Source organism: Aythya fuligula, chromosome 3 (assembly GCF_009819795.1).
Source record: "Aythya fuligula isolate bAytFul2 chromosome 3, bAytFul2.pri, whole genome shotgun sequence".
NCBI lineage: Eukaryota > Metazoa > Chordata > Aves > Anseriformes > Anatidae > Aythya > Aythya fuligula.
In genome coordinates, this window is record NC_045561.1 from 107,670,387 (window position 1) to 107,686,957 (window position 16,571).

General features: G+C 37.1%; 1 long non-coding RNA gene across 1 annotated transcript; it reads right to left on the bottom strand.

The window, feature by feature from the left end:
• Positions 1 to 5,258: 5,258 nt before the first annotated feature.
• LOC116487022 lies at positions 5,259 to 16,014 on the bottom strand. Its single transcript, XR_004253048.1, has 3 exons — positions 15,957 to 16,014; positions 12,149 to 12,322; positions 5,259 to 5,317 (listed from the first exon to the last, which is right to left on the bottom strand). It is a non-coding gene; the product is annotated as an uncharacterized LOC116487022 (long non-coding RNA).
• Positions 16,015 to 16,571: the final 557 nt, after the last annotated feature.

Genomic DNA, 16,571 nt, shown 5'->3' on the forward strand with positions numbered 1-16,571 from the left:
CTGAGCCTCTGCAGAGTTTGGTGCTGTACAGCCCTGTGCCTGATGAGCTCAGGCTGTGCAAAACCTCTTCCCCCTGGAGAATGTACAGCTGGTATTACTGATGGGGATAAATGTTTTTTAGCATGAATAAGGATTACCCAGGCTTAGCACTTTGTGTATTCCCCACTCCAGGTCAATTGAATTAAAATAAAACTTCCAGATCTTTTCTACATGACAGAATTTCATGAGGAGTGTGTACATAAACAGTTTTCCACGGGGATGATTGAAGAGTTATAATTAGAAGAAAATCTGACTACTGCTGGCAGTTCCCTAGGCACACTGAAGAATCCTCTGTGACTCCCAGCTGCTGGATGCTTATTGTATTTTAAAGTATGGCTGAGATTCCTTAAAGGTGATCTGAAATGGTGAAGAAACAAATTCTAAGAACTTTAATGTCATCTTCGGAGTGTTCCCAGGATTTAGAAAAATGTACAGAATGCTATCTAAATACTGCTATTATTTATTTTTTTTTCTTCTTCTTCTAATATAAATCCTCCTCAGCAGCTTAATTTATATATTATTATTATTTTTTAATTTATTTTTTCAAAATCAATATATTAATAAATAAATGACAGGAGCCTTGTCCTCTTCAAAGGACTGGAAATGACAGTGCTTATATATAAAATATATAATATATAATATATATTATATATTATATAATATATAATAATATATATAAATATAATACATATTTAGTGAGTGGGCCAACAGTTAATTGCATTCAGCTGATGTTAATGAGTTGGTAAAAGGAACCATGCATGACTTCTATAGACAAACAGATCTTACCTGGTAAGCCTATGCAATCAGATTAAGTGTTATACTGCATTTTTTGGACCTTCATGAAAGACTCAGAGGCAGTGTTCAAAATGGAGGCTTAACCTTGACTAATAGCATATGTGCGTGTACATCTGCAGAGAATTAATGTGTTCTGGTGAACTCTACACCATTAGAGCACAAAGACTTTATGCTATGATTCCTCCTCTGCAGTAGACAGTCCTTACTGACATTACAGAGAATGTTTCTGACTAGATGGACGCTGGCCTGATTCAGCACACAGATTATGTATTCACAATCCCCTTATGATGGCCAAAGTCACCTAACAAATGGGCTAGTTTGGTCAATGCTCACACAGTTGTTAAATCTGATAAAATAAAATGAAAAATAATAGGTGGCAGAGGCTGGAGAAGACATTGACCTTATCATGAGCAGCCTGCAGAAAGTCTGATCAAGCATGTCTCAGAGCTGGGTCTACAAGTACTATGTCAGAGCAGTCTGTAGGAAACATTGCTTGTTACACCAGATATTTCTGATTGTCTCACAAATATGGTGAGACTTTTTTAAACATTTACATTATGCTCATCTCCAAGATTTAATTTGTTTGACAGATATGTACCAAGCAAAACTTTTCTATCTGACACTAAAACTACAAAATTTAATTAACTTCACCCCAAATGGAAAAATACTGATGCTCAGGTTGCAAAAAAAAACAACAACCAACCAAACGAAAAAAAAACAACACTATGAATAGCTAAGTTTTTCTACTTGCTGAGGATGTAGGATGTTGTTGTTGTTGTTTGTTTGTTTCCTTGCTTGTTGTTGTTTTCTACAAAGATTTGATTTATTCTATGACCCTACATGCAGGGATATTCATTGTTCAAATATGAAGGAAATGTCACTGCAATTGATGACTCTGCACAGAATTCAAACACCCTGCTTAGTTTGTTAATACCTTTTTCATTCCCTGTAGTGTATGTGCCATTTCTTTCAACAACCTGCTATAAAAAACTGCTTCCATCTGACAAAGTGCTTGAGGGAGTCTGAAAAGAGGATGTTTGTTTTACCCAAACTGATGTTTTAGAAGCTGAGAAGCCAAATCACACCTTCAACTGCATATTGAGAGTTCAAGCCAGCACGCATCCTACAGTGTAAATTGGCTCTCTTGAGCATTCCAAAGAGCCCCTTTCATTTCATAAGGTAGAAAGGGTGGAATGCTATACTAATCTGGCATAAATTAAATATTTTATAATCAGGAATAGAAGCAGCATAACTATATAGTGCACACAGTTTATTTGCAGAGAAAAGATACAATTTTTTTCTGTTTGAAACTATATGTATAGTTTCTGAAGCTTCACAGTCATGAAGTCACAGAGATGATGAACATTAAAATGATGTTACATGATATTCTAGCTCTTCTAAACAAACAAACAAAAAAACAACATAATTCCCACTTTCAGTTGTTAGTCTTAATAAAAGCAGTGGAAAAACAAAAGAAGGCATAAGCCTGGGAGATCAGGGGTTGGTTATGAAGGGAGCTCGTAGGGCTGACATACTGCTTCTGAATTTCAAGGACCATTAACTAGCTATCAAATATACCATGGTGCTTGCCTTGACATCTGGCTTTTCAAATCTGTCTCTAATGACTAGGCAAATTAAAATTAAATTCTGAAGCTACTGACAAGTGCTTTTTGTTAAAGGATAACTATCCAGAATATTTGTCATAACAGTTAAAGTAAAAAAGTTTGTGTTTTCTTGACCTATTACTCTACCCACTTACAACTTTAATATTAAAGAGTTGATACTGCAATTATAATTCACCATGCCAATTAGAATTTATTTATTTTTCCTGTCTGAATTCAAAGGATCCTTTGTATGGACGTAAGTCCTAGCAGAGATTGAAATTGCAGTCCTGCTGCATGATCTAGTCATACAGAATCTCTTCCCGGTTTTCATAAGTAATAAAGTTTGAAAAAAAAATGTTCTGAAAAGTATAGAGCAATTAGTAAATAATCTTTCACCATATACAGAAAGAAAAAAAGGAAGGGACGGGCAGTCCTGATTATTAGAATGCTTATATGTAAAATGATGAGCTTCATCTTTTAAGATGCAGACAGCTTCACAGCAGCTAGCTTTAGTTTCAGTAAATTATGGAACTAAAATTTCTAAATAGTAATTAAATGTGGTGTCTAGTTTAGGTATTTAACACGAGCATAAATTCATAGTATGGAAAAGGGAGAAAAGCACACTCCTTTGAAAACCTCAAATGAGATCCTATCTTCCTAACTTAAATTTAATCACACAATCTGATTTAATATTTAATATTTCATTGGTGCAATCTTGGCCTCTGAAGTCAATATCCAGTGAAAAACATGCATACAAAATTTGGTTAGATAGCTAGTTGGGCACTAATACCAAGAGTCACATTCTTAGTTACTAGATACTGGCACAATCTAGAATACCTTCAGCCTGATATATTAGACTCAGGTAAGTTTGCTAAAGGCAATAAGTATGAATTCAGAAGGAGGGCATATCTGAACCTGAAGAAGTTGAATATGGTCAGAGCATGATATATTTCCCTCAGCTAATAATTTTTGAAAATTAGCACTTGATAAACAGAGGATGTGCATATATTTCCTCTGTAGCTGTGTCATTAGTGAACATGAAAAGTGGCTGAATCACTTTAGAAGATTATATTTTTACATTTTCATCAAGAGATACTGGTAGATAACAATATAGTACTGTAAGAGCACTTTGTTGTGTTCTACTTTATATATACATATATATACACATATATATCTTGTTTCATAGAACACTTCCTCTAGTGATGGATTTTGCAGTGGTGCATAACTACCATGCATTATTTTGTTATTCCATAGAAGATTTCATATCTAAATTACATAAGTTACTATTTCTCTGGCATTCTAATTGCATGGTCCACTAGGCTCCAATATCCTGCAGCACAGAGCATTAGACAGCATGACAAAATATAAGTATCTTCAGGTTCACAATGTAAAACTAACAATACAGTCAGTAAAGTGTATTAAACACTGCTGTCCCTATGAGGGGATGAATGTGAGGTTTTACTGTGGACTGTAAAATTTCTATGTGCTTGGTATCACAGAATGTGTCTTTTTATATGACAGATCCTTTCTGTGGTCTAATGTATTAAGAATAATGACATTTTATTATGCAACTGCAGCACCTTTTATTCTTTTGGCGGACCTAGGCCCTTCACATGAATATCGCACTAAAGACAAGCACAGAATATTGCATCATTCATTTCTTGCTTATGGCAAAGTAATTACCTTCAGTTGAATGCAGATTGCATTACATCTGACTACATCTGACAGTTTCCAAGTATCAATTGCATATCTATAGCAAGATATATGTATATCCCTTCCCTTCCCTTCCCTTCCCTTCCCTTCCCTTCCCTTCCCTTCCCTTCCCTTCCCTTCCCTTCCCTTCCCTTCCCTTCCCTTCCCTTCCCTTCCCTTCCCTTCCCTTCCCTTCCCTTCCCTTCCCTTCCCTTCCCTTCCCTTCCCTTCCCTTCCCTTCCCTTCCCTTCCCTTCCCTTCCCTTCCCTTTTCCAAGGTTCATTCTATTCTCATTCTCTGTCAAATTTTCCACATGCCAGACATATTTCTACATAACTGGCTACATGATAATTTGTTCAATTTTCAATTATATTTCTTTTATCTGTATTCAGAAGTGGCTAAATCTAGACTATGCAGATACTCTCAGTAAAGGATGTATAAGTAAGAATCTATGCAAGTCTTAAAAGAGAGATGGAAAAATTATCTCCTGAATATCACCTTGAAGGACTGCTGAATATCTTCCATTGGCATGAGCTCACAGGCACATGGAAAATACTTTATCATTTCCTCTGTGCTAAAGTGTATACATGCTTGGGCCTATGGTAGATTACAGAATTATATAATCTCATTTTCATTTAAGTATGAGAGGTGGTGTCTAGTTTCATTGCATTTCCACCTGGTAAGGTTCTAGAGAAAGTGTTACCATGAGACAATGAAAATGCTTGTACTGACAGAAGAGGTCAGGCAGCCTCTGTTGTTGCTGCTAGGTCATGTTGACTTTAAGGGACCACAAAATTATGTCCTTGGATTTCGGTGACTACTGCAAGGAACTCTATGTAGATATTGGATTCAGAAAAGCTTTCCAGTTCAGAACAGTGTTTGCTTAAGCTTGAGGATGTTCATAGATCTTCTAAAATCACATACATGTATGCTTTTAAGAGGATGTGTGTTGTTAAATCTATAAGGTCCTACTGAAAATTTCCCTTCTTGATGAAATTTTCAATTAAATATATGTTTAAACACTCTTCTGAAGAAAAAAAATAAGGAGAGAGGAAGAAAAAGAATCATACAGAAATGTAGCATGCATCAATTTGCTGAAGACTTTCATGAGTTTGGAGTCCTGGGACTGCATTTTTTTTTTTTTTCTGAAGGAGCTGATTTCCGTTGTCATCTGTTCTCATAATGATCTGCAAGAAATGAGAGATGCAATTAGCCAAGCACAGGGAAAATCAAATTGCCATAATCAGAAGCAAATCCTGAATGCTGCAATCGTTCCAGATAACAATCAAAATGAACATGAAGGGCAGAAACAAAAGAAGCTCCAGTGTTAAAAAGCAGCAGTAAACTAATTTAGCTGAAGTTATCAGTTACTGACTGCAGTCATGCCAAAGAGAAATGCATTCTTTTTACCTCTGATTTCTCTGATATTCTGTTTGTCACTGATTATGAAGAAGAACTGTAAGATGAATACCTCCTGAGTAGAAATAAATTTCTGATCAGCTTTAATGAATTCTGTTTGAGCGTTAAGGTTGTATTACTTAGAAATTTCAATTGTATTAAGAATGTATGGCATTCACTGTTCAAAGCAGGATGAACATAAGCTTTGTTTTATCAGTTGTATTGATTGGTGTCCAAGGGCAGGTGAGACACTGCAAAAAGGTTACTAATTTCAGTAAGGCAAGTGAAAGGTGAAAATGTTCTGTTCAGGCAGTGTCAAGGCGGAGGTCTGTCTTGATGGGACATGGAAGTTACTCTGCAAATCCAAAACTAAAGATGTCACACCATAGCTTCTCTGCTTCCAAAGAAGGAAGGACACTTCTCAGCAGAAAGGAAATCAGTTAAGAAGTATGCCTTATTCTCTTTGGTATAATATGTAGACATACTTAGACTATGGAAACCAACAGCTCTTACATTCTATTCAGCATTTCAATATTTTCAGGACATTGCCAGAAACATCTACATGATGTAGTTAGGCATAGGACTTTGCCAGTGCATAGCTGAGATAGCCAATAAATGCTCCTTTCCACCACATGAGCCCTAAAAATTGCTGAGAAAACTCAAAGTTTCCTTTCCGGTATGAAGCTCTTCAGAATCTCTTAAAGCGAAATCCCCAGAGCAGCACCCCCATTGCCTTCTTGGTCTGCTACTATATGTATCTTCAGAGTAAATGCAACCCACAGAACCAGCTAGCTTAGCCTGCTAGCACCTGCCAGTATCTCCTAGTAGCTGGAAAACTTGACTTAAAAATCATTGCTGGGAAGAGGATGAAGCAGACATTCAGCTTGGTTTTCCCACTTCCTAATTTATGTGAAGTATCATCACAAAGTATTGAGTCTTCTGGGATGTTTCTTCACTAATCTCTGCTTTTCTGTTTTCTTTGTGTTTTGCTAGGCTATCAGCTCAGAAGGCACTGTTTGACCCCAAGGCTGTGTAATCTTTCTTTTCCATCTCAGGGGTATCTGGTTGTCCTGCAGGAAAGGGAAGGTCATGCCAACAGGGGTAGATGGGTTCAGCAGCTCAGGTGCTCTCTTTGAATGTGAGAGTCCTGGACCAAATAGCTTCAGCATCCAGAACTTGATTCAGTTCAAAATGAAGCAAGCCTTTAAAGCAACCTAGCTGATGATTTCTACACGAAAAAAACTTGCTTTATTAAACCATATGTAATAAACAGAAAGAGTTTTTAAAAATACTTATTTTCTCTGCCATTTCCTTTGTCTTCTTCCTTCCTTCCTTCCTTCCTTCCTTCCTTCCTTCCTTCCTTCCTTCCTTCCTTCCTTCCTTCCTTCCTTCCTTCCTTCCTTCCTTCCTTCCTTCCTTCCTTCCTTCCTTCCTTCCTTCCTTCCTTCCTATTTCCCTCCTCCCTCAAGAAGATTATGGTAGGGTTTTAGACACATAAAAGAAACTTTATGATCATCACCTATCACGTTCTTTATAATATCTATTAAAACCTTTTTAAAAATAAAAATCTGTGATTGAAGTGGAATTTATCTAGGAAACTGTATCCACCTTTAATTTAATTTTCAGTAAAATAAGTCTTCCATGTCCACTAGTAATGTGTGAATTAAATATCCTCACTCCTAAAATATCATGCCTGAACCTACCCAGCCTCAGGTAGGTTTCAACCTTCAGCAGGTTTTGTTAGGTCATTTTGGGAAGGGAGGCTGCTCAGTAAGCATCTCTGCTTCCTTCCATAGAATTTTTACATGTCAAAGTTGTTAGATTTTACATTAATCATGTATATAAATGACTCTTTCTTGAACATTCTCAGATTTCTCAACTTCCTGCTTAACTTGCAGGTGTAAGATGTAAAGCAAGTATTTCCATTACAGCTGTGCCAGTCTCAAAAACAGGGGGATGCTCTGCTTGCTACTTCCACTTCATATTTTCCTGCTTTTACTTGCAAGACTGTATTAGATTTTGTGCTCTCATCACTGGCAAAGGGTTAAGGTTCACCCAATCCTTACGGTTAGTGAAATTTAATTATAGATGCTGTAACCTACAACCTTATACTTGCCTCTTTTGAAAACTGACTGTGAAATAGTCAACCTGCCTTTTATATTATTTACTTCTCTCTCCATCTCACAGACTTTATCAGCAGTTATTTTGATTTATTCTAGGCTACTGATGAAAATATGTAATCAGCTTAGGTCAAGATGCACTCCTCATGGGAAAGCACTGGAAATGTATCCAGTTATGTTTAATTCGATTTACAATTACACAATGAAAAACACCTGCTAACTAAATTACAAAATGTATAATATAGATTTTATATAACTTTATTTTTAAATACTAAATACTGTGTGGTAACAGAACCTTCTTTGCTGGTTAAAAACAATCCGATTTTTTTTTTTTCTTTTTGAATCTTTATTTAAGAAATTTACTACTCTAAGCAAGTCACTGCCATCAGGCTTGCTGCCAAAGGGCCCTAGAGAGACTCTTTTGTTCTCCTATCAATATTAGTGAAGGACTATTTTAGGTATGCTAACCCTATCGATGTAAACTGCTGACTATAATATCTATCTAAAGACAGTTTTTGGCTGCCTGTTTTATAAGCACTAAAAATGTAATAATTAAACTAGAAAGGAACTGAATTGTATCTTCCTAATAACCAGATTTTAGGTAACCTACTCTTGGAATGCATTTCACCAACCTGAGCTTTGCGTGTGGTGATGATAGAGACCGGGGCATCTCTGAGTGTCCAAGAGTCCAAATCCAGATATCCAAAATATGATATTTTTTGTAATTTCATGACATAAAAATATGTTCTTCTTCCCCTAGATTTGTCAGTATACAATATCCATTATTAAACTCTGTCCAGAAAAAAGGTGTATGCCACTTTTGCTTCACTCTGCCTTCTTTCATCTCTCCCTCTCCCTCCCTCCAACTCTTCCTTCTTCTCCAACATATCCCTGTCAGAATTCCTTTACTTGAATCAACAGAGGTAAAGGAAAAATCAGTACCTCACATTACAAGTAATGAGAGTCATTGATTTAGTTATATGATTTATAAACCAAGCCAAAAACTAAGCAGAAAAAATCCTGACATGGTGACACAGGTGAGTGTGTAACTCACTGAGAAAGATAATATGCTGATTGCCTAGAAGTTCCCCAGAAGGTCACACAACTCAGGATTTATTAATTAATTTATTTATTTTTTCCTCCTAATTTCCTTTTCTTCCTTTCTATTACATAAGGCTAAGGTCAGTCTATCACAGAAAAGATGCTATGATTGTCAGAGCATGCTAAAGTCATGTGGATCCAGTGATCAAATCCACGATTATAGAAATAAACTTGTCTCATTAAGAAATTTTATTTAGACAAGATAGATTTTTGTGGGATTCCAAGTTTAACACAAAGAGAAGATTAACAACCCTATACAGTATTTGAGACTATGTAATAGAAATACAGTACAGTGCTAGTGGTACATGTATTACACAGTGGCTTCTCTGAATCTATACAAAGAGTGAGATTCTTGTTTTGACTAGATAAAATTTATTTAATTGATCTGAATAAATCCCTTGAACTCTGACTACTATCAATAGTGAGAGACACACTTCCAGAGACTCTGACCTACCAGAGATCTGTTTTAGGATATGATAAATCATTACCAGAATGTACACATTTCTTTCTGTTGAATAGAGAGGGACTGCAGATGACTAATTTAAATTTTTAACTTTGGGTGCTCAAATCAGGTGAGAGTAAAAGCCAACAAAAATCTGTTTTGTATTCTCTCTCATATAACTGTTGTTATATTTTTAACTTTTGAGTAATTCTGGTAAAATACTAGACAGGTTCTTAATACCAGGAATAATAATATTATTTTCTATAAAACTTTTAAAAAATTATAACTCCAATCATCTTGTTTTCTTTTAATTAAATTTTGCTGGCTTACATTAAAAAAACAGATACATAGGAAGTGTGGTTTTCTTTATAGAAGTCAATGGAAATTTTTTAGCATCGTATGTTCATCTACGTACTCTCAAACCAAATTGCCATTTCCCTTTCAATTTGCTAAATGCTAAAGAAAAACTTGTTAGTTTCCAGTTTTGGTTTATTGCCAATATCATTCTTAAAAACAATCACAGCACTTTCTGTTCTCCAGTCCTCCCTGATAACAGCAGATTTAAACAAGGTTATGTTTTTATTATCTTGGAACTTTCTGAACTCTGTCATCTGTTTTTCAAACCTTGCAGCTCTTAATCAATTTGTCTGTTAACTTGTTCTCTGACATTGTTTGTATGTTACTTGTACAGGTCTAAGGAGTATATCTTACCAATACAACCTGAGACTAAACTTGGCATAAAGAAATTTCACTGTTTCTTTATAATTACTTCTGTTGAGCAGGCATCATAAGAGAGGCAAAGTAGGGCCAAGCTTAATTTAAAAGTTATTCACCTGTAAAATGTACATATATACATACACATACACACAGAGTGGTGGTCTCTAAGCCTGGTCTGCAAGCTGAATGTTAACACTATGAACAACTTTTTAAATTTATAACACCTTTGTGAAACCATCAGTTTAACTTTTATTAAGAGTCAACAACACGTGCATTAGTAGGAATTTTAAAATTCCTGTAAACAGCAATTTATACCACTATGTAAGCACATTATAAATAATACACACAATCCGGTTATCCAGTGTCAGAAAAGCTATAGTGTAACCAGAAAAAAAAAGTACAGAGGACCATAAAGATGAATAAAAGCATAGACTGAGATTGGAAAAAAAGGTATTTAATGCAGTCAGCCATAATGATATGATATAACAAAGCCTTTTAAAATTTTATAGATCTTGAATGTCATGGAGAAAACTAACAAAGGCTTAGTAGATTCAGCTGAAACAAGGCAGCAATGGGTACGCAAAGTGTAACTGGCCATATCTGTGAGTCTACCACAACTATAAAAATAATTACTCCTGCAGTGATATTTGGCTCAACTTTGAGCTTCAAGCTGTCTTGGATGAGATCAAGAACAAGTCTCTGCACCTTCAGTCTTGCAAAACTGGATATACATTAGATTCTTGATTTTTAACATATTTTCATGTGTTTAGTTTCTTTCTTTCTTTCTCGTTCGTTCTCTTTCTTTCTTTCTTTCTTTCTTTCTTTCTTTCTTTCTTTCTTTCTTTCTTTCTTTCTTTCTTTCTTTCTTTCTTTCTTTCTTCCTCTCCTCTCCTCTCCTCTCCTCTCCTCTCCTCTCCTCTCCTCTCCTCTCCTCTCCTCTCCTCTCCTCTCCTCTCCTCTCCTCTCCTCTCCTCTCCTCTCCTCTCCTCTCCTCTCCTCTCCTCTCCTCTCCTCTCCTATTTTCTTTCTTTCCTTTTTTTTTTATTTTTTTTCTTTTTTCTTTTCTTTTCTTTTCTTTTCTTTTCTTTTCTTTTCTTTTCTTTTCTTTTCTTTTCTTTTCTTTTCTTTTCTTTTCTTTTCTTTATTTTATTTTATTTTCCTTTCTTTTCTTTTCTTTCTGAAAATATTTCAGAAAATATTAAATTATTGAAATCAAAACTACAAACAAGAAAGAATCAGTTTTAACAACAAGTTTTTTTCATTATTCTGTTCCCCTGTTGTATATGTAGTGTATGTACAGTAGCCAAAGGGCCTGAGGTTAATACCAGGAGTTCCACAGTATTAAACTATTAACATGGGCACCAACAGGCCTGTGGTCCATGTGAACTAGCAGTCTCCCAGACAAACATAGGTTTGTGGAACTGTTTAGGTTGGAAGAGGCCTTTACCAATTTGCTGCTCAAAGCAGATTGCTCCATGCCTTGTACTTGGCTCATCTTCCTGTACGGCCTTGAGATTAGGATGGTCTGAGGGTAAGGTAGTCAGTTCAGACAACTTCTTGAGCAGGTAAAAGAGTTTAATGATATAAGTAATACATCAGATATAAGAGGGCTGGAGCTGGAACACCTTGCCTATGAAGAAAGGCTGACAGAGCTGGGGATGTTCAGCCTGAGGAAGAGAAAGCTCCAGGGAGAACTCATTGCAGCTTTTTAATACTTAAGAGGGGTTTAGAAAAAAGATGGAGAGCAACTTTTTGCTTGGGAAGATAATGATAAGACAAGGGAGAAAGGTTTTAAACTAAAAGAGGAGAGATAAAGGTTAGAAGTTAGGAGGAAATTCTTTACTCAGAAGGTGATGGGGCACTGGAACAGGTTGCCCAGAGAAGCTGTGGATGCCGTATCCCCTGAAGGCATTCAAGGCCAGATTGGACAAGGCCCTGGGCAACCTGATCTAGTGGGCGGCATCCCTGCCCATGGTGATGGTTGGGGAAGGGGGGGGGAAGGGAGAGGAGGGGAGGGGGAGGGTTGAACTAGATCTTTAAGTTTCCTTCCAAACCAAGCCATTCTATAAGTACAAACCATCCATGCCAGGATATCTCAAAGCCAGAAGACAGTCCCTAAAATACATAATTTACAATGTCTCTTTATCAACTATTTTTTTTTTTTTTAATCTTCAGTAAAGAAAAATGTACACATTCAAAAGATATCTCACCTGTTTTAGACACATCCTGCCTTGCCTTACCTTGCTTTCTCCCTGTGATAACAAATGGATTTGATCCGAGTACCATGAAAGGATAAATTCAGTGGTGAAGCAGCCTTTTCAGGACAAGTAATTTTTCTTGATATCTGTGTTCGTGTTTTCATTGAGCATTGGCACGTTGCTAATAGTTAGGAATAGTATACCAGGAAGCTCTTCCTGAAAAGTGTACATCAGAAGATCTCTGTTAGGTTCTAACAACACATTGAGAGGATAGTTCATTAACCAAAATCTTGCTATCTTCCGTACATGTCAGAATGCACATTTTACAACCTTTAGTGTCCAAGGACATACTCATGATATAAAGACTGTTCCAAGAGCTGATTTTCACAATGTAATGTTTTTCATTGCAGGACATTAACAGGAAAATAACACTGCTTTCTCTTTCAACTGCACTTGTAAAATTTTCTTCTTTTACAGTCTATTTGTCTTTCAACAAGATACCTTTACATCAGAAATATGAGAGAGGAAAAAAGCTTATAAATCGGCATATTATCCAAGAATAAAATTGTCTCTTTGCACAACTGATCAAGAAGCATGCTATGAATACATTGTTCTCTTCTTACTGAATTATAAAAACGAAATCATGTTTCTTTCAATATTGGAAAACATACCATAAAAATAAATCAAGTACATACAGCACATCCCCAAAGGGAAATTCTTCAGAAGAGTATCATCAAAAGTTTGCATCAACAAATGCAACAAGACAATAACATTAAAATTGTCAGAATAGATAATATATTTTACTAACATATTGATAATACTGATATTATTATAGGTACGTAATAAAAGGGAACAAAACTGGCAAATACTGTTATTTCCTTAAGCCTATACAGAGCATAAAGGGATCTAAAAGCTGTAACAATCAAACTACGTTCAATCAAACTGAGTTCAAATGTTTGGTCATCTGTTTATTTTAAAAAGCCACAACACTGACAAACATTCATGAGATACTGCAAATGAATGCATTAATTCTTTGTCAATTCGTGTTTGTAAGTCAGTCATTCATCCCTTTTCACACTGTGCTAAATTGAATTGTGTGGGTTTACCATAGGATTTTATGGAAGCCGGAAATGTAACACTCTGCAGAAAGATTGAACGAACTCACAGGAGAAAAACAAACAAACACAAACTTGGTGTCACCTCCAGTTCAGGAAACCCCTAAATTGTCAGTTGAAGTATTGGGTTTATGTGGCAAGCTTTTGGTAGTGGTGAGGCTGCTGGGACAAACTGTGAGCAGAGCCCAGCAGTTGTCCCATGTCAGATCAGAGCCAGCTCCAACCAGCTCCAAAGGAACCTGCCGATGCCCAGAGCAGAGCCAGGGAGCGATAAATGCTGGTTGGCTGGGAGAGCAGATTTAAGAAAGGGGAGAACAAACAAACAACTGCTGCACAACAGCATCTGGGAGAGGAGTGAGAAAATGTGAGACCCAGCACAGCAGACCCCAAGGTCAGTGCAGAAGGAGGGCAGGAGGTGCCCCAGGCACACAGCAGCTGTTCCCCTGCAGCCTGTGGAGAGGTCCCTGGTGGAGCAGGCTGTCCCCCTACAGCCCAGGGGTCCCACATGGAGCAGATCTCCACGCTGCAGCCTGTGGAGGAGACCCCAGTGGAGCAGGTGGATGTGGCCTGGAGGAGGCTGCGGCCAATGGAGAGCCCCCACAGGAGCAGGCCCTGGGCCGGAGCTGCAGCCCATGGAGAGGAGCCCATGTGGGAGCAGGGACTCTGGGGGGAGCTGCCGCCCATGGGGGACCCATGCTGGAGCAGTTTGCTCCTGGGTGATCGACCCCATTGTACAGGGCTGTGTGGGAACAGTTCTTGAAGAGCTGTGGGTAGCCCCTGTAGGCTCCATTTGGGAAGGACGTCATCCCAAGGGGGGGACCCCACATGGAGCAGGGGCAGAGAGTGACCGTGAAGGAGCAGCGGAGAAAAAGTGTCAGAGACTGAATGCAACCCGTTCCCCTGTGCTGCTCGGTGGAGTAGGTAGGAGAACGTGGATGGGGGTTAGGGTGTTTGTAGTTTACTTTTCATTTCTCACTATTCTACTCTGTTAGTGGTAGGTAATAAATTACATTAATCTCCCTATGCTGAGTCTATTTTGCCCATAACATTAATTAGTGAGTGATCTCCCTGTCCTTATCTCAACTCATGAGCTTTTCCTTCACCATATTTTCTCCCCTCTTCCTTTCAAGAAGGGGGAGTTGGGTGCTTCGTCACCTACGACTGTTAAACCAAAACAGATGTTAGATGCTGGAAGGTAAATATTGAAGGAAGAATTACTCTATATTCTTACTCTAATATAGTCTATTACACTATATAGGCATCCCTAAATTTTTGATGTACAAGGATTCTCAGTTGGATGTACCTTCAATGTTGATTTCCAGAGCAGTTTTGTGTTCTTACGTTATCTATGCCAAGGTAATATTGTCACATTCAATATTGTTGGGAAATTATCCCAAGAAAGAAGACCAATGAAACTGCAGTAGTTAATTTCATGTTGATTTGATGGCATGCTTTTTTTCAGTATCTATCAGGTTAAAAGCACACTGGAAATGAGTTGTTACCTCAAGAATTTATCTAGAATCAATGTTGTCTAGGAGTTATGGAAGTCTGGGTCATATCTTCACATGGGCTAATTGTTAGTGTAAAATCTGAAGCCAGCAGTGAAATTGGGCCCAACATAACCCATATTTTTGAGCTTCCAAGTTTAGACTCATGATTTTTAATATATTTATCCTGTCCCTGAAAGCACAATCTTTCTATGAATGCTGGAAGATTTCATTGCATTGTAGCAACATCTATACCAGCTGGTAAAGCAAACAGTATCAGGACTGGCATGGTGTGGCCGGATTTTGGTTACAAAACATTTAGACTGAATTCAGACTATCTATGGCAATTATTCCTGGCCCATGCTAACCTATACCTGTTCCCAAGCATCACTTGGAGGAAAATGGGTGGTCCTGGTCAGAAGGACACTGAGGCCCATCCAACAACACAGCAGTGCCAGGAGCTAGCTCCAGTGTTTATTTCTGTACTCTTGCCATTTAATGAAATTCTACAGATGTGTTTCATGGGCATCTGCAGGTCTGCTACATCTGGTAAGGGTTGGAATTTGAAATATGGTGCTACCACTGAAGTATATGGATTCATTCTAAGACAGTGCATTAAGAACTACTTTGAAACCAAAGTTGATATGAAAAATATAGATTACATGTTAACATTTTTATATGCCTTCTGGGCAGGAATGATCACGTACCAATCTTTTTTTTTTTTTTTTTTTTTTTTTTTTTTTTTTGAGTTGCAGTTAAGCAGTTCCTAACTATCAATTATAATAAAGACAGAAGAAGATGAGATAGATAATTGAATATGCATTATTACAGAGATTGAACTATACTGTGGTTGCTACAGTGGGCTGATTCTGTAGGTTAAATTGCTTGATAGCATTTTACAGCTAATGATTAATGATAGTAGCTTTTTACAGGATTTCATTTGTGGAAACATTAGGGGTTGTTATGTTTTAGCAATACTCAGAGTTGTTCCTGCAATGCAATGGCTGAGAAATTTTACAGGAAATATCTAAATAATTTCCTTTGTTCAGTACTACTAGCGCACAGTAATTGTTCTGTGAGTGGTTCCACGTATTCTGCAATTCTCAATTTGCCATTTTTCTCGTGGAGAAATTGATTCCAAACTATCATTTATTTAACTGCTTGTGTTTTTATGCATTTAATGATTATTTATTTATTTATTTATTTTTAATTTAACAAGCAATTTATAGTTTTGCATTTGTTTCTTACCTGCAAAAGAGAATGCCCGCTAAGGGACAGAGGAACAATCAGGGTTCATTCTTGTGTGTTGGCATTGCAGCTATGAGTAAGCAGGACTGCTGCTAGGCAGCCTCACTAAGGGAGGGATAGAGAACTCTAAGCTCAAGTGGAAGCTGTTCTTAAAGGTTAAGGGAAGCAGAGGATGATTGACATTAAAACATCCTCATGGCTATGGCTGGCTCAGACTCAGGAATAAAACATCGACATCAGTCTTATACACATTTTTCAAATACACTCCCTTAGAAAGGTTATATTATAAAGGCTTCAAATCAACATGTTTTAGCAACATTTTTTTTTGAATTTTAAAGACAAGAAAGACAAATGCCACTCCTAATGTACATAACTGAACAAATTCTATGCTATTAAAAATGCAGAATCATATAAAACATTTAAGAAGATACCTCCAAAATGACTCTAGATTGTGCAGTAACTGACAATAAGCTCCACTGAAACAAAATAAAAGGTGAGCCCCAAAAATGCATTACTGGGGAGAAAGAAAATAAAAAAATGTCTGTGCAAGCTAAGGATCCTTCTATATCAAACACTTGATTAACTTACGTCAAAGAATAGTCTTCACAGAGTACA